The sequence below is a fragment of the Lissotriton helveticus genome, chromosome 7, assembly GCF_964261635.1.
Source record: "Lissotriton helveticus chromosome 7, aLisHel1.1, whole genome shotgun sequence".
NCBI lineage: Eukaryota > Metazoa > Chordata > Amphibia > Caudata > Salamandridae > Lissotriton > Lissotriton helveticus.
This window is the reverse complement of record NC_136068.1, coordinates 1,148,997,024-1,149,022,737: the sequence shown is the minus strand read 5'-3', so window position 1 is coordinate 1,149,022,737 and position 25,714 is coordinate 1,148,997,024. Positions and strand designations below refer to the sequence as shown.

General features: G+C 46.5%; 1 long non-coding RNA gene across 1 annotated transcript in view; it reads right to left on the bottom strand.

The window, feature by feature from the left end:
- Window positions 1-25,714, bottom strand: part of LOC144767280 (uncharacterized) — a 204,986-nt gene that overhangs the window by 778 nt on the left and 178,494 nt on the right. The gene's annotated exons all lie outside the window — the stretch shown is intronic.

Below are 25,714 nucleotides of genomic sequence, written 5' to 3'. Positions count from 1 at the left end.
GTAATTAAATATTTGACACCAAAATGGCTAAATTCTAATCGATAGAACCAGACATATGCATTTTTTTTTATAAAATTTTTATTTTGCAAGTTTAAGTAAAACAAAGAACACAAAAGGGCAACTAGGTGTTACACATTCCGCCCTGCAAAGACATCGAATCAGGAGCTTCGTCCCCACGTATGGCATAACAAGTCCGCGCCATGAGGTTACAGCCAGTGCGCCAATAGTTCGGTGAAGCCCGCCTCAATAGTGATCGAGACGGACGCCCAGGAGAAGGGGTATCAATCCAATGTCCTGTACATCACAGCCAAACGGCTATGGACCCAGCAATGAGTAGTAAGCACCCATAATAACCAGAACAAGAAGATAACAATTCCCCCCCCCCCTCTTCCCCCTCCCCCCCATGGTGGTGACCCCATCACACATACACACACAGTCTTCCTCCATACTAAACCTGAAAGAGATGCAGCGACCTCAAGGATGCAGGACACACAGCTGAGGGCAGACCTTTGGATAGGAAGGCAACCAATGGACCCCATTGGAACTGAAAGTTCTTAAAGTTACCTAGGAAGATGTCCGCCATCCTTTCCATGCTTAGAAGCTTCCAGAGTCGTGCGTGCCACAGGGATATCGCCGGCGCTTCCTTCCGTTTCCAAGCAGCAGCCAGCGTAAGCTTAGCAGCGCCCAGACAGAGCCATAAAATCTTCTTGTCGGCCCGGGTTTGATGTTCAAGACCGGGTTCACGCAGTCCCAACAGAACAGAGGCAATATCGTCCTCTATGGGATAGTGAAGGATGTCCCTGATATGGGAGAGAATTTCCTCCCAATAGGGCCTAATCACCGGACAGTCCCACCAGATGTGGCGGAAGTCCCCGAGGAGTCCACAACCCCTCCAGCATAGGTCGGACGTAGCCGGATAGATGCGGTGAAGCCGAGTTGGGCACATATACCACTGCATGAGCGTCTTGAGGTGAGCTTCCCTCAGGTGCAGCGAGTGATTAAATGCCGTCATGTCCCGCCACAAGGCCGACCATTCCGTGTCGGAGATATCCCTCCCTAACATGACCTCCCACTGGCCCATGAATCGGTGCCTAGGCGTCACCGCCGATTTAAGCAAGAGCTGGTATAAGAAGGAGATGACACCCTTCATGACAGATGACCGCAATATGAAAGCCTCGAAAGGCGACGGAGGTCTCGTCGCCGCCTCCATTATCCCGGGCCTAGTGGCCCAATGATACAATTGTAAGTGGTGAAATCGTTCAGCTTGGGAGATCCCATAATCCCTCATGCAGTTAGCAAAGGTGAGGGGTGCCTGCCCATGAAACAGATGTGTCAACGCCCTGCAGCCCCCTTCCCTCCAGGCATCAAAGGCCCCTTCTCGAAGCGCTGGCGGGAAAGCTGGATTAAAGTGTATAGGCGTAAACGGCGAAGGGAAAGTAGTCCACCGCTCATCCGCAGCTAAGGAGTCCCAAACCTTCAGTGTGGTACCCGTAGGAGTACTGATATAGGCGTTCAGTGGACGATCCTTCTTGGGTTTCCACGCCAAGTCCCAGACCGATCTGCCAGCCACGCTCCGGTCCATATGCAGCCAATGTTTCTCCGACATTTGCTGCGACCACTCCACCAGCACTCTCAATTGCGCCGCTTTATAGTAAAGCTGCAGATCAGGAAGTCCCACTCCTCCCTCGGATCTCGGCTGCCGCAACACCGTAAATGAAAGACGCGCCCTACCCCCCTGCCACACAAATCGTAGTATCTGAGTCCTAAGATGCCTAAAAAATTCGTCGCGGAGAGGGATAGGTAAGGCCTGGAATAAGTATAAATATTTGGGGAGGAGAACCATCTTAATGGCATGGATCCTGCCCAGCCAGGTTATAAATTTAGGTTTCCACTTATCCAACTCAGCTCGGGTCTTTGCTAACAAGGGCGGGAAATTGGCCGAAAAGAGCCCGCCCACCGTCGGAGTCAGGTGAACCCCCAGGTAAACTAGAGATCCATCCGCCCAGGCCAAAGGTGTCAAAGGCCTCACTCGCTCCACATCCTCTTGAGAGAGAGTAAGATTCAAGATATGAGACTTGTCATAATTGACCTTGAATCCTGCCACCTCCTCATAGGCTAGCAAGACCTCCTGCAGGCACGGCAGTGAGCGCTCCGGTTCCGTTACCGATAACAAAATATCATCCGCGAAGAGCGTGATTTTGTGTTGCTCTCCCGTGAACGGAACACCCCGAATCCCCTCATGCTCTCGCACCGCCATCGCTAATGGTTCAATACTCAATGCGAACAGGAGCGGGGAAAGAGGGCACCCCTGCCTGGTGCCCCTGGAGTGCGGAAAGAACTCTGACATATGCCCGTTCACTGTCACCCTAGACCTCGGGCAGCTGAAATTGGCCCTCACCATAGTGAGGAACTTTGCAGAGAACCCGAAGGCGGACAGCGTGTTAAATAGGAAGCCCCAATCCACTCTGTCAAAAGCCTTTTTGGCGTCCAACCCCACCAGCACAGCCGGGATGCGGAACCTGTCGGCCTTCTCAAGTAAGTGAACCACCCTGCGAGTGTTGTCGTGAGTCTGACGCCCCTTGATGAAACCGGACTGATCCGGATGTATGATCGCAGGCATCAGATCCTGCAATCTATGGGCCAGGATCGCCGAGTATAATTTAGCGTCTACATTAAGTAATGCTATGGGGCGGAACGACGCACAATGGGCGAGATCCTTCCCGGGCTTCGGCAGAACTGTAATCACCGCCTCCGCCAGGGAGCCGGCTGAGGAGCCCGACACGGCCATGCCATTAAAAAGGGAAGTTAAGAAGTCACACAGTTCGGAGGCGTAAGTTTTATAGAAGACCGCCGTATAGCCATCCGGCCCAGGTGCCTTGTGTAACCGCAAACCCTTAATTGCCTCGAGCACTTCCTCCCTGGTAATTGGCGCCTCCAGCGACCCATTCCACTCGGCGGAAACCCGAGGGAGGGGCAGACTCCTCAGGAACTCCCTCTGGGCCTCCGCGGCGAGCCCGTCTCCCGCATAGAGGTCCGCATAGAAGCGACCAAAAATAGCCGCCTTCGCTTCATCCCTGTGTTGTAATACACCCGCTTCATCCCGTATCCCTCCAATATATTCACGGTCCCTCTTATCTCGCAGTTGACGTGCCAAGTGCCGTCCCACCTTATTCCCACTGGAATAAGACTGTCGCCCCAACCTCAGCATCGTGAGCTCGGCCCTGTTGTTATAATGAGCCCTCAATTTCCCTCGCACCGCAGTCAAGGGTCGGAGGGTTATTCTCGAGGGATTGAGCTTATGAGCCTGTTCGAGGCGGGCCACTTCTGTTTCCAGAGCCTCCCGATCTTTACGCCGCTCCCTATTAAGACATGCATTAAGGCCCAAGCATGTGCCCCTAATGGAAGCCTTAAAGGCATCCCAAGTGTTAGCGATCGACGTATCTGCAGCAGGATTAAGCTCAAAGAACTCCCTAATGGCCGCCCGCAAGGATTTATTGGAGGCATCATCCCTGATCACCGAGGCCGGGAAATACCCTTTCCTCTGCCCACCGCCAGTCGACGACCAACGGAGGCTAAGCACCAGCAAGCTGTGGTCCGATACCGAAAGCGGAAGGATGGTGGAATCCAGGACATCTCCCCTAAGGGCCTGACTGATAAAAATGTGATCCAGGCGGGAGTAGGAGTGATGTACGTGAGAGAAGTAAGTGTAATCCCTGGCAGTGGGGTGATAAAAGCGCCAACCATCAACGAGTCCCAACTCCCCCACCTTCTGCTGCGTAGACGCTGAAAAAACCCCTGCCTCAGCCCTATGGCTCCCAGAGCTATCCACCGACTTGTCCCATACCAAGTTGAAGTCCCCCAGGAGGAACAAGTGACCTTCAGCAAAGTCTCCCACTTTCAGTAGTAAATCTTGGAGAAACTTATTCTGACCAGCATTAGGGAGATACACCACCACAAAGGAACACAGCCGCCCCTGAACAAGCCCTTTCACCATCAGCCAGCGGCCATCCTTATCAGTTTGCACCTCTATGGGCTGGAAATGCAACGCAGCGCGAAAGAGGAGGGCCACCCCTCTATGTTTTGTCGATGCCGAAGACCTATATATAAGGGGATACGCCTTATGCTTGAGACGTAGCTCGTCCCTGCGCGCCAAATGCGTCTCCTGAAGCCCCACAACATCCAGCTGATGATCCATCACATACTTCCACACCCTCTGCCGCTTCTGAGGCGAGTTGAGACCTTTAACGTTCCAAGACCCTATACTAACAGGCATGATAGAAAAGAACCCCCGAGCCCTCTACAATCACCTCTCCCGGATCCCCACACGCACACAGACCCTCCCCAAGCAGAAGCCCAGAGCCAACCCGTATCTGGGGACATATGCATTTTTAAAGATTTTAGCTAAGTCTACTACTTAAAAGCACAAAGTGCCACTCGCAGTAATCTGGTTCTGCCAGACCTGGGTGAAAGATCAGGCCGTCTTCGATGGAGCAAAGGTCAGGAACGGTAACAGGTAAGTCCTGCTGAAAAAGTTACCTTCTCAAAGTCTGGAGAAAAGAGTCTATTAAATGGTGGAGGAGGCTGTGAGGAAAGTGCCGCAGATGATCATCCATGTAGCAGGTCGGACGTTGCACACGGTCAGTGCTGTGGTACGAAGATCGTGTTGGTGTCGCAGACGGTCATTGCTGGATTTTCACAAATGCACATCTCACAGTCGCTGGTGGTTGCTGTAGCGTGAAGAGTCGGGCCCACTGGAGCTTCAGGTTGGAGGCCATCATGGGGACAAGATCATGGTAGAACTGGTAGAACTGGCCTGTTTGTAGTCGCAAAGAGCCCAAAACTTCAGGATTTCACCTTCTTCAGAGGAGGAGTGAACTCTGATGCCGACTAAGGTTCCAGGATCTGTGGATGTGCCTCTTGGGGTTCACTCTTGCAAAGTCCAGCAGGGCTCAGGCAGATCCAATTGCAGGCCTAGGCAGGTCCAGTTGCAGCATGTTAGGTGAGCAGTTGCAGGGAGGCCACTAGCTTTGAACAGGAGGTCAATCAGCTGACCCTTGGAGTCACTTCAGATGAAGGGAGCAGGTCAAGCCTTCCTTCTCAAATAGCATTGCAGGCCTCAGGCAGCAGGGCAGTCTTCTGGCAGCAGGGACGTTCTTCTTCTGTAGTATCCCCAGGACCAGAAGTGTACTGAATAGTGGGTCTCAGGGTCCAATATATATTCCTGGTTCCAGTTTTGAAGTGGGAGAAACTGCTATATGGTTTGGGAATTTCCGTTCTCCCTTCCTTGGTCCCATGATGTCTGGGGTGACAAAAAGCAATTGTGAAGTTCTTTGTGTGTCCAGGAGGCAGCCCCTATTGAAGTGTGTTGGACCTGGCCCTTTTGGTAGGTTCACTCTGAAACTTTTTGCTTTCGCCTAGCCTGTTTCTGTAACTTGGTGTTGGTGATTTTAGGTCTCTGCGCACTTTTTCACTGTGGTACAGTGTAAAGTGCGTGAGCTCTCTGTGTGTGTGTGGTGAGTGGCCTGCCCTCCCATAGGAATGCATAGGGAATATATGTGTCCATGGTAATTCCTGATGTGTGGGGAGAGCAGGGTCGAGTTTGGTATGTGCAAACTCGTGAGATTGAATGCTACGCAATGATGTGTGCGGCTTTAATGTGTCTAGTGTGGAAGTGCCACTTCTAGAAGTTGGTGTGTGCAATGAATGTGCTGGCTTGTGATTGGCTGGAGCTGGCTGGTGCACCTGGCTCCTGGAGTCAGGATGGGTCTGCCCGGGTGGTGAATGGGGAGATCTGCATGTTGATGGCAGGGAGGGGCTGCACCTGGGACCTGAATAGGGCTGGGGTTTCCCTCCTCAATGCTGGCTCCGCCCCCTGTGGCGTGTCTGATGTCCCTGACCCATCCTGTGAATAGGCAGAGGGGCTGAGCAAAACAAAGTGCTCAGCAACCAGTTGCATCTGGTTCGCCCCTTGCCTGCACCTTTGGGAACAAAGGGAAATGGTGTATAAAAAGAGGCTGTGACCTCATTTAAAATGTTCTTGTTTTCCTGATTAGAATCTACCAAGGGCGTGCTGCTGCTGGGGCCCAGGGGAAGGCTTGCCTCCCTGGGCCCTGCCCAGCCCCTGGATTGCTGATGGACTTTGTGTTGGGACCCCTCTGCCTTGCCTGGGTGCTGGAGGACTTCTACTGGACCCTCCTGCCCTCTGCTCCTAGGAGGACCTTTGTGCTGGGGCCCTGGTTGCTTAAGGGGGTCATTCCTGAGGGGGCTGGTGCTGACTGTGCCCCCAGCGCCTTGAGAGCGCTTTATTTTTCATTGGTGGGCAGAGTGCTGTTGTTTTCCCGAGGAAGGAAGCGCTCCTGCCCTTTGGATGCCCCCGAGTGCGCAGGTGCCCACCCTGCGTCTTGATTTTCATTTTATGCTTATGTACGGGTGCCCACCCCGTTTATGTGTGCCTTAACGGGTGCCCACCCCGTTTCTACTTTTATTTTTAAAACCTCATTTTGCCCCTTTTGAATCACCGCCGCGGCCCTCGTGCCGCAAAATAGGAAGTCAGGTACCGTAGTGCCTGACTCTGGGCGGGACTTCCGGTTTTGCAAGGAAGTCCCACCCGCCGCCGCGCTGTGATTGGCCAGCGCTGTGATTGGCCAGCGCACGCCCAGAAGAAAAAGGGACGTCCTCCGCCGGCCCAGGGCTCCTGTGGAATGGGGAGAGCCTGGGGCCACCAGCAGAAAGGAGACATAGTTTTGCGGGGCTCCCGTGTACTGGAGGGAGCCCCGGCAGAAGAACCAGCAAGCAGCAGAGGACAGTGGAGGGGGCGCGAGGCACATTGCCGGTGCCAGCCCCCACCACGAGAGCCAGAGCCATCCTGCCGCCGCCAGAGGAGCCCCCCAGCAGCCGGTGAGAGTTTAAAGGGGGGGAACTACTTGCGTGCGTTGGTGCCGGTGTAAGGCACAGAACCAGGGGTGCATTTAGGGCGGCCCCGGATGGCAGCGGGCCGCCCCAACATTTTTGATGATTTCCTAGAGCCTAGAAGGCTTCAACGATTGGGGGACATTTTATTAAAGGGCCCAGTAGGGTCCCCAGGGGTCAGTAATACCCCAGTTTAGACATAGTTGCTCTCAAGAGCCCCGTGGCTCCCCCAGGAGTAACCTTATGTAAAGCCACATGTTGGGGACATGAGGAGTTAGGAGCCAGAGTGCTCCAATGGGCATAGTTGAGCCTAGAGCCAGAGGGCTCCAATGCACTGTTGTTCATTCAAAGCCAGAGGGCTCCAACCTATGGCACAGGGTTTGCTCCTAAGGGCTAATGAAAGCCCCAGTTGCAGTTTTGAGTTCACAGCTGCCCACTACTTTTAGGTTCTTTCCTTTCTAGGGACTTGTTCTTTGGACTCAAGAGTGAGTCGCACTCCTTCATCCCTACCTTGGCCTTCCCCAGCTGCGCAGCACTTAGTGCCAGCTGCAGCGTTTAGGCCCCTTGTGATTGTCCCCAGCTGCCCAGCAAGTAGTGGGCAGCTGCTACGTTTAGGTTTTGGCGCAGTGGCGCAACCTGGACCTTGATGTGAGTTCTGTGCTAACTGTGATTTATTGCTCTTTGGGTGTTAGGAAATGTACTGTGTGTAGTATGTTTTGCGCACCCTGTTTACCTACACCGCTGAATGTGTTCTTATGCATCATGTGTTTTACCTACACCGCTGAATGTGTTCTTACGCATCATGTGTTTTACCTACACCGCTGAATGTGTTTTTATGCGTCATGTGTCTTACCTACACCGCTGAATGTGTTCTTATGCATCATGTGTTTTACCTACACCGCTGAATGTGTTTTTATGCGTCATGTGTCTTACCTACACCGCTGAATGTGTTCTTATGCATCATGTGTTTTACCTAGACCGCTGAATGTGTCTTCATGCATCATGTGTAAAGCTTCTAGCCTATACCTCTAAATGTATTTTTATGCTTAGGTGGTTGTTTCTCCTAGTATAGTTATGCTAGTGAGTTCCTGGTTCCCTGCGAGATATTATCCTAAGGTGTCTTAGGATGGCGTAGGATGTACTTACCTTTTACCAGTGGTTACTGGTTGTGTTCTACAATTGTTATTTGGTGCTACAATTGTTCTATGTTCTAAGTGCTAGTTCTACCAAGTGCTTAATCCTTGACAGGGGTCCATGTGGCCCTGTCCCATGTAAATAATCCCTTGTGCATATTGCCCGTGCCAGTTGGCACAATGTATATTGTGTGATTACTATCTGAAGTATTTTGACAATACAAAAGTTATTTTTATATAACCTTGTGTGGAGTTCCTTTTGTGGTGTGCCTGGGATGTTGTTGCTGTGTGCGTGCACAAATGCTTTACACAGTGTCTCCGGGATAAGCCTGTCTGCTCGTGCCAAGCTACCTAGGGGGTGAGCAGGGGTTATCTTGGTGTGTGACTCCCTTGCCCTGACTAGAATGGTGGTTTCTGCCTGGCTTTGGCGCAAGCCTTAGCCAACCAGAAATCCCAGTTCTAACAAAGTGCAAGCGGGGTATGGGACAGCTCTGTCCCCACCCATCTTGTCAGGATGGCTTATCCTGCCAACACCCAGTTCTCCTTTGTGACACATTCTGGGAGGAATACACAAAGGTCAACTGCCAACTGCTCCTAGCTATATGACCCATGATGCAGGCACCAAATGGTAAGGACAGGGAAATGCAGAACTTTTTAACTGTGCAATTTTTAGTGTTGTGACTTAAAATCTGACTTTACCATTAAAGAAGATTTTAATTTACAATTCTCTAGAGGCCAAACATAAAATTTCTACTTGCTCCCAAGCAAATCATATCACTTGTTAAATGTAATAAGGCAACTGTAGTAATCGCACAACTCCAGGAGTGTGTCCAAATGTACCTATTTTAAATCGATGTCCTCAGCAGAACAGCTGCTTACACAACACTGTCACAACATTAATGCTGCTTTCTCCAGAACTCTAAGAATTAGAAAATCTAAGTTCTATCGGGACATACCACTGCAGCATGAGATTAACACTACACATCTTTTCCCTTATGGAAAAAACAAAAGGAAGTAAAACAATAAATAACATAACATAACAATTCAATAACAAAACAAATGTGTTAAATCAAACATGTTCAGTACTATGACAGCTACCCCAAATGCTCAGCCACTTTGCAAACATTTCCAACACTCCAAACAGTTCCATTCTCTAACACAACCACATTACGTCTGACTTCAACAACCCTCAATGGAGTGGAAAAAGTATTGTCTCCCTTCATTAACACACCACACTTCTTTGTAACAGCTCAATCACCTACCACAGTGTTAGGCTCCCTCACACCTTTCCTTTTGTTGTAATACTCTTCTGCACACTTCTGCTTTATTGTGACACCAGCTTTAATAGCTTGATGATCTATCCACAAACGATCTTTGACAACCAACCAAACAGGATTCTCCTTTCTCCCAGGTTCTCTACCCTTCAAAGAAACAAAAGGGGAAACACCAGTAACAGCATGGGGAGTAGTTCTGTGTGCCCATACTGATTTCCTCAACTCCTCTTTCCAGGATGATCCATTGGCCAATGACAATTGCATGTTGTCCATGATTAAATGATTGATTCTTTCAACCATTCCATTTGCTTGTGGTATAAACAAAGCTACCCTTACGAGAAAAATTCCCCACTTCTCCATAAATTCCTTCATCTGTCGTGAAACAAACTGTACACCGTTGTCTGACACAATGGTTTTTGGCACCCTTCTTCCCAAAAAACTTCTTCTAGAAAATCCATCACACTTTTAGAATTGATTACGCTCATGGGTTTAAACGCAAACCGCATAGTATGGTAATCGGCAAGCACCATATTAAACCTATTTTCAATACCCAGTTTATTTATGGGACAAAGAAAGTCCATAGCCAAACTTTCCTAGGGCCTTGCTCCTATTTCAACACATTTCAATGAAGGTTGCCTCAATGTTTTGACCTTATCACTGTTGGCACAGGCACAACAATGTCTCACAGCATCCTCAAAGACACTATCCAACTTACGCCACCAATAAGCTTGTCTTATTCTTCTCTTGGTCATGTTCCTCCCATGATGCCCGTCATGTGCCAACTAGACAATCTGATCCTGAAGTGCCATAGGAGCGATAATGCAACTCCTCCTCATCACCTTATTGCCCAGGATGCTCATCTCCTCTCTGACTCTCCAATACAAATCCATCTGATCATCATGACGTACATTACATTGCCAACCTTCCCTGATGCTCTCTTTCACTTTTCTTAACACTAAATCGTCCTCCAGAATTACATTCTTCTTTTTTTAATTCTACACATTCATGAATTCTACATCCGTCATTCACGTCAATTTCAACATCAACCATTTCAATTGCAACCCTCTTGGTAGGTAAATGAGAAAGCAAACTCCTTTTAAGTATTCCAATTTAAAATTGTATTCCAGGACAGACGAACTCCATCTAGAAATCCTAGGAGCAACTCCACCTTCCATGCCTCTGTCACCCTTGAATAAATTCACCAGTGGCTTATGATCAGTTCTAACTAAAAAAAAAGGCAAACCCCAGAGAAAATATTTAAAATGTTTGATGCCCCAACAACACACAAGGGCTTCTCTTTCAATCACCGAGTAAGACCTTTCAGCACCTTGCAACCTCCTAGAGGCAAATCCAATAATCCTTTATTGTCCATCCACAACTTGAGTTAACACTGCTCCTAGTCCTACGATACTAGCAACCGTGGTCAAGTAAGTTTTTTTCATAATTACAAAATGACCGAGAGAAGGAGCTCCTATAATACTTTCTTTGATTTCTTGAAACACACTTCACTTGCATCATTCCATTCAAATACTACTTTTTTTCATCAACAATCTCAGTGGCTCCACTATTTCAGTGAAGCTCTTCACAAATTTTGAACAATACTCTGCTAGCCTAAGGAAGGACTTAAGTTGATCTTTACTTTCAGGACAAGGTGCATCACTTATTCCCTGGAGAATACTTTGTTTGGGCTGTATACCTTCACTTGATATCACGTGTCTCAAGTAAGTAGCACTTTCTTTTTAAATTGACATTTTTCTCGCTTAACAGTTAATCCAAATTGATTCAAACGTCCCATCATCTCTTCCAGCAACTCATTATGATGTGATTCATTTTTCCCAGCTATCATGATATCATCTTGGAAATACCAGACATCTTTCAAACCTTCAAGAATGTGCTTCATCACCCTCCTATTAAGGTCCCCTAAATCAATACATAACCTGATCTTACCACCCTCCTTAGGTGCTACGACGATTGGAGCCAACCATTCTGATGACTCAAAGGCCTCAATTATTACTTGACTTAACAACTCATCTGACTCTCCTTGCAAAGATATTTTCATCAGGAGAGGGGCATTTCGCACCTTATGTACTACTGGAATTGCTCCCTTTTTAAGAATTATTTTGTGAGAAAATCCTTTCAGTAAACCTAAGTCATCCTTGAACACACAAGGAAATTTCTTCACCACCCACTCGTCAAACGTATCCACGGAGTTCACCCCTTGCAATTCAGGTAATGATACAATTACAGAGTTTCCTGCATTAGGATTCAAAATGATCCCCAAATCTTCTTGATGACGCCATCCTAAAAGGTTAGAGCCAAAATTAGTTAAATATACCCGATCATACACTACTTGTCCCTTAAATGAAATATTCATCCATCTCATAACCAAAATTTCCATTTCTTTTTACACCATAACCTACTGCTTTTATGTCAGGTGTGGACCAATTGTCATACAAATCTATAAATAATGTGTCCTTTGACACCAAAGTGTACATACTCCCCAAATCCACCAACATTTTTACTTGCAATTTACCCAAACTTACCATGTTATGTGATTTTTCTAGTTTTGAATCACTTTCTTTTCTTATAGCATTGGATTCCCTTACATGTGTAACATTGGTGGAAACAGCGCATTCTTTCAGTAACATTTTCACACACTTCCTGAACCTCCTTAACACTATTTTGTTTATATCTAGTTCTACACATTTTAGAAAAATGTCCTTTCTTCCCACAGTCACGGCGCACAACCCCTCTTGCTGCACATTTGAAACTTGTAGCAATATGTCCAGGGGCTCCACAATGAAAACATTTTATCTCCCTTGTAGCATTTTCTTTATTTTTTTTTAAATCTCTTTTAATATTTTGTTTTATTACAACAGTGACAACAGCCATCGGCATTACAAATATTGCATGTATAGTTCTTAGGTAATACCTATTAGATATATTCAGACGACAGTTGCCTGATGATCACTTATACAGTAGTCATGTAGATACAATGGTTCTAACTGAATCATATTAAATCGGTGCCTCTTCTTAATGCCCAGTTATTATGGATAGTTGATGCCAGGAGCCGGAGTTCCCTGCAGGGACCAGTGTAAGCTGTGGTTGCGATATCAAGGGGGAGTGAAAGGAGAGCGGAACTTGGAGCCCATCAACCCGCCAGTACATGTTTGTGAGCTTGTTGCTTACTGCTCCTATTCCCTAGGCCTTGACCATTTTAATTTTTTGTTGTTTATCCATATACCTTGCTGGGGTAGCAGTATACAATGACTGGTGTCACAGTGGCGGCTCTGATTGACCCTGAGACCCTTCTAACATGTACAGTGCTACTCGTCCGGAACAGGCGCCGGTGCAGGCTGGACTAGTGGGTGCTCATATGTCTGCAGCGCTAAATGTATCACTTGCTTTCCATTGCGTGGCAATTGGTGTTTTCCTAAGTCCTAGGTTCTCTTCGCGGCTAATTGCTATTCTTTCTGCTCTAACCCGCACAAGTGTGGAGTGTCGCCAAACTTGGATGTGGGGGGGTTCAGACGCCTTTCAGGGATTCATGATTAGCCTTGTGGCTGTTACTATGCCCAGATCTAGAAATCTAGAAGTAACCTTAATGTTACGTGTCCTGCGAAACTGATGTAGTAAATACACAGGCCATTCAAAGGGGATTTCCCGCTCAGTGCTGTGATGTAATGCTTCTGCTCCCCCCCTCCAGTATGTAGTGAGGCTGGGGCAGCTCCACAGCATATGCACCAGGTCTGCTTCCAGTACTGAGCACCTGGGACAGGCAGAATCAATACGATGAAGGTATCTGTTGCGTTTGGCTGGCATATAATACGCTCTGCGTGTAATGTAAAATTGGATCTGCCTAAATTGCATGCTCCTAGGGATCTTAACTGGGCTGGCCAACACTTGCCCTCATTCCTTGTCTGAGAATTGCCTGCACAGGTCTCCCTACCACTGGCGGCGGAGAGGGTCTAACTTGACAGCTGCATGCTGGCGCAGTGACGCTGCGAACCACCGCGTCAAATGCCTACATTGTCCCATTACGTGCAAATACTGCATGGGAAGGTTCACTGGTAATTCTGTTGTTAGATCGCACTGTAAGCGCGGCCAATAGAGAGCGATGAAGGAGGAATTGACCGGCAGGAAGTCCATCCTCATCCATCAAGGTTTCATAGAGAAGCAGTGTCTGTCCCAGTAGAGGTCTTCCAGAGTCTGAATGCCCACCCCTTGCCACTGTTGTAGTTCTGTGGCAGTCAGAGGCCCTTGTCCCCCAGGGGCACCTTCTAGCGGGAGAGCGGGAGCATACAGCTTTGTATCCTGAGTTAGGAAAAGGCTCCTCTTATAGCGCCTATGTGCTATTTTTAGCCACAGTGATTCTGGAGGCCTCACACGTGCTCCGGGGTGGAAAAGTTTAAGAATCTGAGATTGCGCGAGCGGCGGCAGCATTGTTGCCGTGTCTTCACAGTGGCGGTCCACCATCCACCTGGCCACTCAATGGAATTGTGCTGCCAAAAAGTAGTGCTCAAAACAGGGTGCCGCCAGGCCCCCTTGATCGATGGGCAGATATCATTTTTTAATGGGAACTTTATGCCGACTGGAGCCCCATATAAAATCCCTGACTGTCTTTTCCAACCCAGCAAAAAAGGAAGGCGGTACGTGGACAGGCAAGTTAGTGAAATAGTACAGAAGTCGCAGCAGAACCACCATTTTCACTAGCGCTACCCTGCAAGTCACCGTGAGGGGAAGCGTGCTCCAGAAGCGCAGCTGCGATCTGGTAGCAGTTAACGTCCTGCCAAGATTGCTGTCAAAGAGGTCTGCCGGCTGTCGGTATATCTGGATGCCAAGGTAGGGGAATGTGTCTGCAAACCAGAGTACCTTCACTCCGTTAAGCTCCAGGTCCGGGTCTGGGCTGTCTGCGCTAAAGGCATAGAGCTTTGACTTGCCAACATTTACCTTCAGTCCTGATATATCTGCTCACTCTTGCAAGATGTGGGCCAAGTTGCCTGGTACATTACTGACATCACGGAGATAGATTAATAGGTCGCCTACGTACAGTGAAACCTCATGCATGCCATCTCCTAACAATATACCCCCTTGTGTGTGCACCCTTATCGATTCCGCTAGTGGCTCCATTGCGAGCGCAAAAAGAAGGGGGGATAACAGACAGCTCTGTCTCATCCCTCGTCGCACTGAAATCTCTTCTGAAGTGTAAGGGCCCGTCTTTACTCTTGCCCTTGGGTTCATGTAAAGTAGCTTGACTATCTGCACAAAGGCCGGCCCTAGCGTATTTATTTCCAGAGTAGCAAACATATAGTTCCACTCAAGGGTATCAAAAGCTTTTTCCAGATCTAGCACGAGACAACCCACTTTCGGCCATGTAATCGTGGAGTATGCTCCCACATGGAAAAAAAGGCGCAAGTTGAGCGAGGTGTTGCGGGCTGGCAAAAAACTCTTTTGCTCTGCATGCACCAGCCTCGGGACCACATGTGCCAGTCTGTCGGCCAGTATTTTCGTTAGCAGTTTATAGTCAGTGTTAAGGAGGGCCAGATGTCTGTAAGAGCCCATTTCAGTTGCTTCTCTGTCGGACTTAGTCAACGAGATCAGATGTGCCACACACAGTGATGGAGGGAGCCGTCCTATATCTACTGCTTCTGCATAGAGGGCAAGCAGCCTTGGGCATATTGACGCTTTGTATGCTATATAGTATTCCGCCGGTAGGCCATCCAGCCCTGGGGTCTTACCCGTGGCCAGAGACGATATGGCGTCCCTAACTTCCTCTAGAGTAGATCGGCTTGTCAAGTATGTTCCTCTGTGCTGTAGCATTTTCTTTCTTTGCTCCAGTGTTTATTACATCTTTTTTAATTTCTCCAGTATCATTCTTTATCGTGTTCCCAGTGGATGGTTTTTGGATTTCAAAAATAGGAGTGCACTCTTTTTCAATCTTAACGCCCACTTTTGGTGAAGTATCCATTTCCGTCAACAACTTGGAAGCTTGCTCCATGCCCTTGACAACTTGAATAGTTCCCTAAAGATTGAGATCCTTCGTTAGTAACTTCTTTCTCACCCTTTAATCATTAGTACAACTTACAATCTGATCTCTAATGAGGGAATCACTTACATTTTCAAATTTACAAGTTAGGGATAAACCACGTAAGGCTGCCACATATGTATCAATATCTTCGTCCAACAATTGTATTCTTGAAAAGAATTTATGTCGTTCCATCACTATATTAATTTTAGTAATAAACCGCACATTTAACATCTGTATGGACATTTCCTAAACATTGTTGGGTTGTCCATATCCCATACCTAAAGATATTTCTGGTAGATTTTCATATAATATCCTTCCTTCAACTCCTAAAAGATGCAATAAAATAGCTTAATGTCTGACAGGCCCATATCTATGACCACCAATCGCTAATATGTAGGTGAAAAATAACTTTTTCCATTGTTCCCACAGAATTGGTGGTGATCCCATAGTAGCTAAAAACGTTGGTGGTGAAGCCATGGCTTAGTCAGACATGTTGAGATGTTTCGAAATTGAAAAGGAAGTAAAAACAATAAACTAAAACAACTAATTAAAACAAAGAAGTAAGTCCATCTACTTTATGGTTCTCTAGTCTTTCCCTTGTTTGTTTCTCTCTTTTCTTTTTTTTTTAGTCCTTCTTTTGTTTATGAATATACTTCAGGCAACAAAAGGAAGGGGGGACCAGGAGCTAGTTGTGGTCCAGTGCCCGTGCTCCTCAAATGATAGCTAAATCATAAGGGACATTGGGACACATGCATCAATTATGCATTTTGCGATTCCTTAATTACGAAAAATAAGGAATCGCAATTAAGGAATTGCAAACTGCAATGCATCAAGAAATCGCTAAAAAAATAGCGATTTCTTAAAATTCCTTAATTGCGATTCTCTAACTGAGAATCGCCATTAAGGAATACCTCCCCATTCATTCCTATGGGCCTAAAGGCCCATAGGAATGAATGGAAAGACATTCTTAATTTGCAATTCTCCATTAGAAATTCGCAAATTAAGAATGCAATTTCAAGGGTGCAGGGGTGTCCAAAGGACACCCTGTTGCACCCCTGAAATCTACCTATAAGTACATTTTGCACACACACATGCCCCAAGGGCATGTGCGTGTGTAAAATGGAACTTTGAAAAATGCACTTTAGTGCATTTTTCAAAGTTTTCGCAAATTACCATGAAGGTCAACTTCATGGTAATTTGCTCCCCTTATTTGCGAATTCGCAAATTATTTAAAGTTTGATGCATTGCATTTAAGGAATCTCAATTTGAGATTCCTTAAATGCAATCGCAATTTAAGAAATCGCAATTTTGCGATTTCTTAAATTGCGAAAATTACAAAAATGATAATGCATCCCAAAAATTGGAATTGCATTTGCAAACGGCCGAATTGTGCGATTCCCACCATTTGCGAATGCAATTTCCATTGATGCATGTGCCCCATTGTTCCTAGTAAAGGGTGCGGTGTGTCACCCAGTCTGAGAGAGGAGATAAGAGTCTAGAGTAGAAGAGATCTAAAGAAGGAGGGTGAAAAAGAGAGAGAGGCAAAGGTTAATCTCCAGTATCAAGAATCCAATCTCGAAGGGAAGGACCAGGTCTTGCCTCTTAGTTGCCCTCACACATCCCAAAGGATGTCACGTTTTATCAACGGGCTTTTTGCTCCTCATCGGGCCGAAGAGGCTTTGGTCCTCAATTCTTCAAGAAGGAACCCTAAGGATATATATATATGCTCCTTGACATCTGGTGGTGGGTAAACTACCACAACCATCGTAGCAGGATTATGCAGCTCAAAGCATATTCTCCATAGTATGATTAAATTGAGACAACAGACTACAGAAATGAGATGCCTTCGTGTGTTTACAAGAGCTAACTCTAGTAGCTTCAATTAGAAACCTATATTTCAAATGTAACAGCGGCTTAGTGAAATTTTAAATTGTATGCAACTATTCCTTGGACATTCATGATACAGCAACATTGTAAAAATAATACTTAGGTTTCATTTGCCCCTTTCCTTTTCTCATCTGAATAGTTATTTCTTCTTTCAATGGAATTTGAAATCTCTTAGGGCCAGATGTAGGTAGGCATTTACCGGTCGGTAACGGCCGAATTCGGCCGTTACCGACCGGTAAATGCAATTTGAGATGTAGGGCCCTGTATTTTACAGAATCGGTAAATTTACCGATCGGTAAATTTACCGATTCTGTAAAATACCGAGTCGGTATTTTTACCGATTCGGTAAAATTGATATGTAGGTGGGACTCTTCTGAGTCCCACAAGCATTAAAAAATCGGTATTTTACCATCAAATCCTATTTGATGGTAAAATACCGATTCCGGTGTGCATGCACATGTGTGCATGCACACCTGTGCCATATGACAGGCAGACCTGCCCTTAGGGCAGGTATGCCTGCCACATGGCACCCGAACCCGTTTTGGGGGTACTAGAGGGTGTCAAAGTGACACCCCCTGCACCCTTGTGAAATTCGGTATTTACCGATTCGGTAATTACCGAATCGGTAATGCCCATTCATTCCTATGGGCTTCAAAGCCCATAGGAATGAATGGGCATTACCGGTCGGTATTTACTGAATCGGTAAATACCGAATTTTACCGATTCGGTAAATGCACATCTGTATTTACCTACATCTCGGTACTTCTATTTTACCACTTCTTAAATACCGAATCAGTATGATTCGGTATTTAAGAGGTAATAAAATAAAATTACCTACATCTGGCCCTAAGTCTTTTACAGTAAATGATTGTAGTAAACATACAGCCATTCTTTAGTGCTGAGTTGTGTTGTGTGCATGAAATAAATATAAAAGAGACAGCAGAACACACCATTGGCTTTTTCATATCTATCTCTTTGCTGCCCTGAATACATATCTCAGTTGGAAAACAGAGTGAGAAATCCCCCTTTGTTTTACACATACAACTGACTGAATACTTAGAGGTCTCAACCTGAGAGGCAAATTGCATATTTTTTAAATTTATAAAATGATGTTAAGCTTAAGTAAAAAAAATGAGATTTATAGATATATTGCATATTTTACCGTAAATTCCTAAGTGATCAATTGGCGTTGGCATATCATGCTGTCGAATTTGGTAAGAGAAAGAATTCTTGAACACAATTCCTATGAGTTTGTTGTCAGATTTCCAAGCCTCTGTCAAAGTCGTTTCATCTTCAAAATGTTTCAATTGTGACATCTGTTGTTGGAAATGCCTCAAATAATGTGTAAAAAAGGTTGCATGCCTTCAAAGAGAGCTCTTGATGTGCAGCTTACACCCCCTAATGGAAACCATTATTTAGGGAAGTTAACCAAACTGAGGACTGACTCTAGGGAGCAATCATTCACACATATAAACATATAGCTATTTGTTGGGGAAACAAGCTTATTCCTCTATATCAAAATAACATTCTTCAATATGAAACACTTTCGTATTTTTCAAAATTATAAAAAAATTCTATATAAAAAAATAGGAACTACTTAAACAAAAAAATCTATCAAATGAGTTCATTCCACAAGAACCTACCAACGCTAGTAATTCATGTAGAGTACATTTGGTGTTCAAAATTAAAATAGCTGAATGCATCTGTGATCTATTAATCCATTATTACTGTTCTCACAAAGTATTGATGGACATGGGTGTGGTTTTATAAGATTTCTTCCATTTGCAGCCAACATGCATGTCATACGGATAATGGATGAGCAATATTGGACCAACAGATGAAAAGCAATCAAGGATGCAGATTAAAATAGGTAATAATGTATTAGATCGCAATGCTCACAAATAATGTTCTATTTGCTGTTTCATTCATCCAAAGATTTGTGCCACATTCATCTTTCATCCATGTACAAATTTATCCCAGCATGAACAGTGTTGTTTTATAGTTTATAACAATAAACAATGGTGGTACAGTACTTTGATTCCTAATTGTGGAATGTGTTAACCCAATTTGGCTGATCAGACTATGACTAATACAGCTGCTACCTAGTTAAGAGCAAGGTGCTCAATATGCTACAGTGCACAATTATAATAAAGTTTCAATAACATTGTCGGTCTTTAATATTGATTTAATATTGTGATGTAATTTATATCGTGGGATTCTTTTTCTTATTTCTTTCAATATTGTTAAATTTAATATTCAGTTTTACAATATTGTTGACAATATTGTTGTTCATTATATATTTTAAGTGATTTATTTTTTATTTTATTTTTATTCAGTAGGTTTACAAAGTGCTCAGCTACCTCATTTAGGTTTCCCGACACTATCACATCAGGTCAGGTATGTGTTCATTGTCCCAAACCAGCCAAGACTTCAATTGTTTTCGAAAGACTGTCAATGAAGGACACTTTCCCAAAGATTCTGGGAGAGAATTCCACAACTTAGGGCCAAGGAACATTAATGACCGGCCACCCATCTGAGCACATTTGACCAAAGGCCCTATACACAAAGAAAGTTCACCCGAACGGAGCGTGCAAGGAGGTTGATAAATCTTAACTAGTTCTTTCAAGTATTATGGACCTACCCCTACTCTTGCCTTACACACCTGGGGGCAGATTTACAAGCCCCTTGCGCCATGTTTACGCCGCTGTTGCGTCACGCAAGGTGGCGTAAACATGGCGCATCCCTACGAGGCATTTACAAAGTGACGCATCTATGGAGATGCGTCACGGTGTAAGGCTCTGCGCCACATGAAACCTGCGTCAGGTTTCATGTAGGCGTTCCAGTGCAGGAGGGGCGTTCCGTTGCAGGAACACCCCTGAAAAGTGACTCAGTGAAATCTACAAGATTTCACTGAGTCACTTTCCCAACGCTGATGCGTGAAAACCCTGCGCCTGCTTGAAGCAGGCGTAAGGCTTGACGCACCACGTTAAAGATAGGGCAAGTTGGAAAAGTGCTGGAGTTGCGTGCCGCACGCAACACAACTTCAGCACTGCGCCAACTTTACGCCCAAGATGCAACACGCATCTGTTCATTCCTGCGCCATGGTGCGCCGCATTGTAAATGCGGCGCATCATGGGTGGCGCAAGGATGAACTTGCGTGCCGTATCTTTCCTGGCGCATCTCTGCCGATTTGCAGAGATGCGTCAGGCAACATAAATCTGCCTCCAAGTTTTGAAAGTATTGAACTGAACTCTTTTCTCCACTTCCATCCAGTGGAGTTCTCGTAAAAGCCCCACCACTGAGGAGTATTTTGGAAGCCTTTTAAGCATTGTAGCCGAATTCTGGGCTACCTACAGTCATTTAATGGCTGTTCTATCTGCTCCCAGATAGGGCACATTGCCGTAGTCCAGTCTTGATATTATTAATGCCTGTGCCACCATCCTTTGGGCTGAAAATGAACGCTGCCACAAGATCGTCCGCAGCCATTTCAGGATGGTGAAGCATGAAGTTGCCACCTTCGTCACCTGGGTTTTCATAGATAACTTGTCATCCAGCACAAATCCCAGGTCTTACATTTTAGGCACTGGTGATTAGAGAGAACCCAGACTTTCTGGCCAGTGTTAGGGACCCAAAAAGATGTCTTTTCCCCAGCACCATTGCCTGGATTTTTGAGTGAGTGAATGCTCATCCACTCTGCCACTGCACCCAAGCAGTTCAGGTTCTCTGCGTTGTGGCTGTGTGTGAATGACAACAAGATTTCGTCTCCTTACCCTGCATTTCCTAGTGGCATTTCCGAAACAAACTGGGTGGGCAGATAACTTTGTGCTCTGCCCTTGTGATAATTTGGCAGTCCAAAGCACACATCACTTTATGCTATTTTGCACTCTTTACAAAGAGCCTAGAAGAAAATTCTTAGTCCCGATTTTAAAAGATATTAGGTCATGTTCATATATTGATGGTTTTAACTACCTGCATTCTCTGGCTACACTTGATATATGCACCGGGGTCTCCAATTTTATTTAAGTTGCAATTGCTATTAGGAAACTGTATTAGTAGTTGTAGCTGAACTGGATTAGCTAGATTCATAACCATACATTTAAATTTTCCGATGAACCAAAAGGTGTGAATTTTAATGATTGGATTCTGTTAATCCTACTTGTATCTCCCTTTTAATAACTGAATTGCATGAATTACCTTCCAGGCTGTTTTGTATATAGGTCATTGTAACTATAAATTGTATTGTTCATTTTGTGCACTTTCATGGTTCTCTTTTCGAAACCGAATATAGTTACTTTGACTAATTGAATGACAACGAGAAGATGATCTGCGTGTCATCCTCATATGAAAATAAAGTGAGCCCTAACTTTCCACCAAGTCTGCAAATGAGCACACATATCTGTCACATTTTTAACGAAGAAACTTAATAATTCGTCGCACTGAGGTTGCACCAATACTGGCACAGGTGGTATCCTGTTATGATCTGATAGTTCTCTCCACTCAATATAGAGTTTTTGCATTATCATTGGCTGCTGTAATTTGATCCATATAATATGCCGCCTGGGCTGATCGCAATAGCTTGTGTTAGTATTTTAGGGCTTCTTTGTATTTAACCTTTTTACTCATATCCATTCCTCCAGGATCTCTCTAATCCCTTACATCTTGACTTCTCAATCCTTAGGATTTTTGAGAACCATGGAGCCGGGGGATGGCATCTGGCTACGCAGCCTATTTTTTCTGGAAGTACTATATCTAGTAATATCTGCAACCACCCATCAATCCTAGGTTGACTGAACCCGATGAATTAGCCTAGGCAGAGTCTTCCTTAATTGACTATTAAGGCTTGCAGAGCCTAGTTGTGACCACAACCTCCCTTTCATCTGCTTTCCAATTCTTTCTCTAACCAGTCCATTATCTGTTTGAACTGTAAAAGGAACCGCGTAATGGTCTGACCACACTTATGGCATGGTTGGACCCACCTCAAGTGATTTCATGTTTGTAAAAATCAAATCTAGTAATTTCCCTGCTTTATGCGTTGGTGCTGTGTTTACCAGCTACGACTCAAAACTCTGAGGTCCTTCACCAGAGTCTGACCAACCCAACATGTGTTGTCCTCCAAGTGCGTATTCAGATCTCAAAACAACAATAAATTTATAAATTTGAGACTCTGTGGAACCACTCATTCTGGGAGCAAGGTACTGTACTTACTGGCATACACTGGTGGGCAATATGCCTGATATTGTAAAATTCTGTGTCAGTTTTAATGAAAAGGACTGAGCTTCACTTCCTGTGATTGGGTTTTCATGTGTACAGCATTTGTAATACTTTTTTAAAAACAATGGCTACCCCACTTCCCTGTTTACCAATTCTATCCCTCCTCACTAAAGAAGAGTTTGACGGCAAAGTATCAATTACATCAGTTATTGAGGTCTCATACAGCCAAGTCTCCATTAGAAACATGGCATCAGGGATATCGTCTAATTAGGCATACCCTGGAATGTGCGCTTTAGACTAATACAATACTATATAATGCAAAAAGCGTACCTCACGCCAGCCAAAATAAACAAATGTTTTGCTTGCACACGCAGTTGTCTATTAGTTGCGGACTTGCTACACATTTTGTGGAGGTGCCTCGTATCCAGGGATACTGGAGAGCAGTAATAGACACCCTGAACCGCAATCCCTTTGTGGTGGGAGTCCTGTATGTTTAACCTCTTCGGCAGAAGCAAACACCAAAAAGGGTCCTCCCATTTTATTGACCTGGGAATGGGGGTAGTAAAGTGGCTGATCACGAAGCAGTGGAAATCTTCTGAAACCCCACAGATGCTGGCCTGCAACGGTCCCTACAAATAAGGGCTAAAGTGGGAAGTGTTGCGCTACACCGAAAAGATGCACCAGGCCTCGTAAGATCCCAATCGCAACAAAGTGGGAACCCTATACTACCGCAGACACACTGTACCCCCATGGCACTGCTGCAGGCAAACTGGAGGCAGCAAGCTGCCCCTAATACAGACATGGTTGGGAGGCGCTACAAATGACCATACACACACCACAATGATTATTGACCTCTTAGCGTTCGTTCCCCAGATCCAGACAGTAAGAAGCGGACGGGCCTATTGAGACAGGGACCGAGGGCTGCTCCGATTCAATCAATCAATCAATCATATAATTTGTAAAGCGCACCATTCACCCGTGAGGGTCTCAAGGCACTGGGGTGGGGATTGGGAATGCTGCTACTGCTCAAAAGCCAGGTCTTGAGGAGTTTTCTGAAGATCAGCAGGTCTTGGGTCTGCTGTAGGTGGATGGGGAGGGTGTTCCAGGTCTTGGCGGCGAGGTGGGAGAACGATCTGCTGCCGGAGGTCGCTCTTTGGAAGAGGGGGACTGTGGAAAAGGCGAGGTCGGCGGAGCGGAGCTGGCGGGTGGGGTTGTAGAAGCTGAGTCATCTGTTGAGGTACATTGGTCCAATGTTGTGGAATGCCTTGTGTGCGTGAGTGAGGAGCTTGAAGGTTATCCTCTTGTTGACTGGGAACCAGTGCAGGTCTCTCAGGTGGGGTGTGATATGGCTGCGGCAAGGGATGTAGAGTATCAGGCATGCAGATGCGTTCTGGATGCGTTGGAGCCGTCTCAGGAGTTTGGCCGAGGCTCCTGCGTAGAGGGCATTTCCATAGTCCAACCTGCTGCTGACGAGGGCCTGGGTGACTGTTCTTCTTGTTTCAGTGGGGATTCACTTGTAGATCCTTCAGAGCATGCAGAGGGTTTTGAAGCAGGAGGTGGAGACGGCGTTGACCTGTTTAGTCATGGAGACGGTGGAGTCGAGGATGACCCCTAGGTTGCGTGCATGGTCGGTGGGTGTTGGGGCGGTTCCCAGTGCGGTCGGCCACCAGGAGTGGTCCCAGGCCAAAGAGGTGGATCTGAGGATGAGGACCTCCGTCTTGTCTGAGTTCCGCTTCAGTCAGCTGTTCCTCGTCCATTCAGCAACGGCCTTCATTCCTTTGTGAAGGTTGGTTTTGGCAGTGTGGGGGTCCTTGGTGAGGGAGAGGATCAGTTGGGTATCATCGGTGTAGGAGATGATGTTGAGGTCGTGCCGATGGGCGACGTGGGTGAGCAGTGCCATGTAGATGTTAAACAGAGTTGAGCTGAGGGATGATCCCTGGAGTACACCGCAGATGATCTTTGTGGCTTCGGAGCGGAAGGGGGGGAAGGAGGACGCTCTGTGTTCTGCTGGAGAGGAAGGAGGTGGTCCAGGCCAGGGCCTTCTCTTGGATCCCGGCGTTGTAGAAGCGTGTTCGTAGTGTGTGGTGGCAGACCGTGTCAAAGGTGACTGACAGGTCCAGGAGGATGAGGGCTACCGTTTCTCCGTTGTCCAGCAGGGACTTGATGTCATCGGTGGCAGTGATGAGGGCAGTCTCGGTGGTGTGGTTGCTGCAGAACCCGGACTGGGAAGGATCCAGGATGTTGTTCTCCTAGAGGTAGCGGGTCAGTTTTTCGTTGACGGTCTTCTCGATGACCTTTGCCGGGAACGGGAGCAGGGAGATGGGCCAGAAGTTCTTGAGGTCTTGGGGTCTGCCTTGGGTTTCTTGAGTAAGGCGTTGATCTCGGCGTGCTTCCAGCTCTCCGGGAAGGTTGCTGTCTCGAAGGAGGTGTTGATGACTTTCCGGAGATGGGGTACGATGGCTGTGCTGGCTTTGTTGAAGATGTGGTGTGGCCATGGGTCTGACGGAGATCCGGAGTGGATGGAGTTCATGACCTTGATGGTGTCGTTGTTGTTGCTGTTGGTCCAGGTGAGCAGGCGGTTGGTGCGGATGGTGGTCGTGGTGGCGGAGGTCTCAGTGGTTGTCGTGGGGGTCATGGCATTGAAGCTTTCATGGATGTCTGCGATCTTGCAGTGGAAGAAGGTGGCCAGGTAGTCGCACGAGGGTGGGATGTTGTTGGTGTTGGAGCTGGGGTTGGAGAGTTCCTTCACAATGTTGAAGAGCTCTTTGCTGTTGTGCGCGTTGTTGTCAAGGGGGTCTTTGAAGGAGGCCCTTTTGATGGATCTGATGAGGTGAAGGTGTCTGCGGGTGGTGTTCTTGTGGGCTGCATGGCAGCCCAGTGTTCGTTCACGGAGCCAGATCTTCTCCAGATTTTGGCAGGTTTGCTTGGAGGCCCGGAGGTCTTCAGTGAACCAGCTGGCTTTCTTGTTGGTGTGACTGTTGGAGGGTTTCTTGATCAGGTGAGGATGTTGGCGCAGTCGTTGATCCACTGTCTGAGGTTGCAGGCGGTGGTGTTGGGGTCGGTGGGGTCAGCGGGTGGGCTCTGGGTGAGGGTGGTGGTTAGCTGGTCTTCGGTGACTTTGCTCCAGCAGCGGTGAGGCATCTGTTGGGTGCGGTAGTGCGTGGCGGGTTTCTTGAAGGTGAAGTGGATGCAGCTGTGGTCGGTCCAGTGGAGTTCGGTGGTGTGGTTAAAGGAGACATGGGGGCTTGCGGAGAAAATGGGGTCAAGCATGT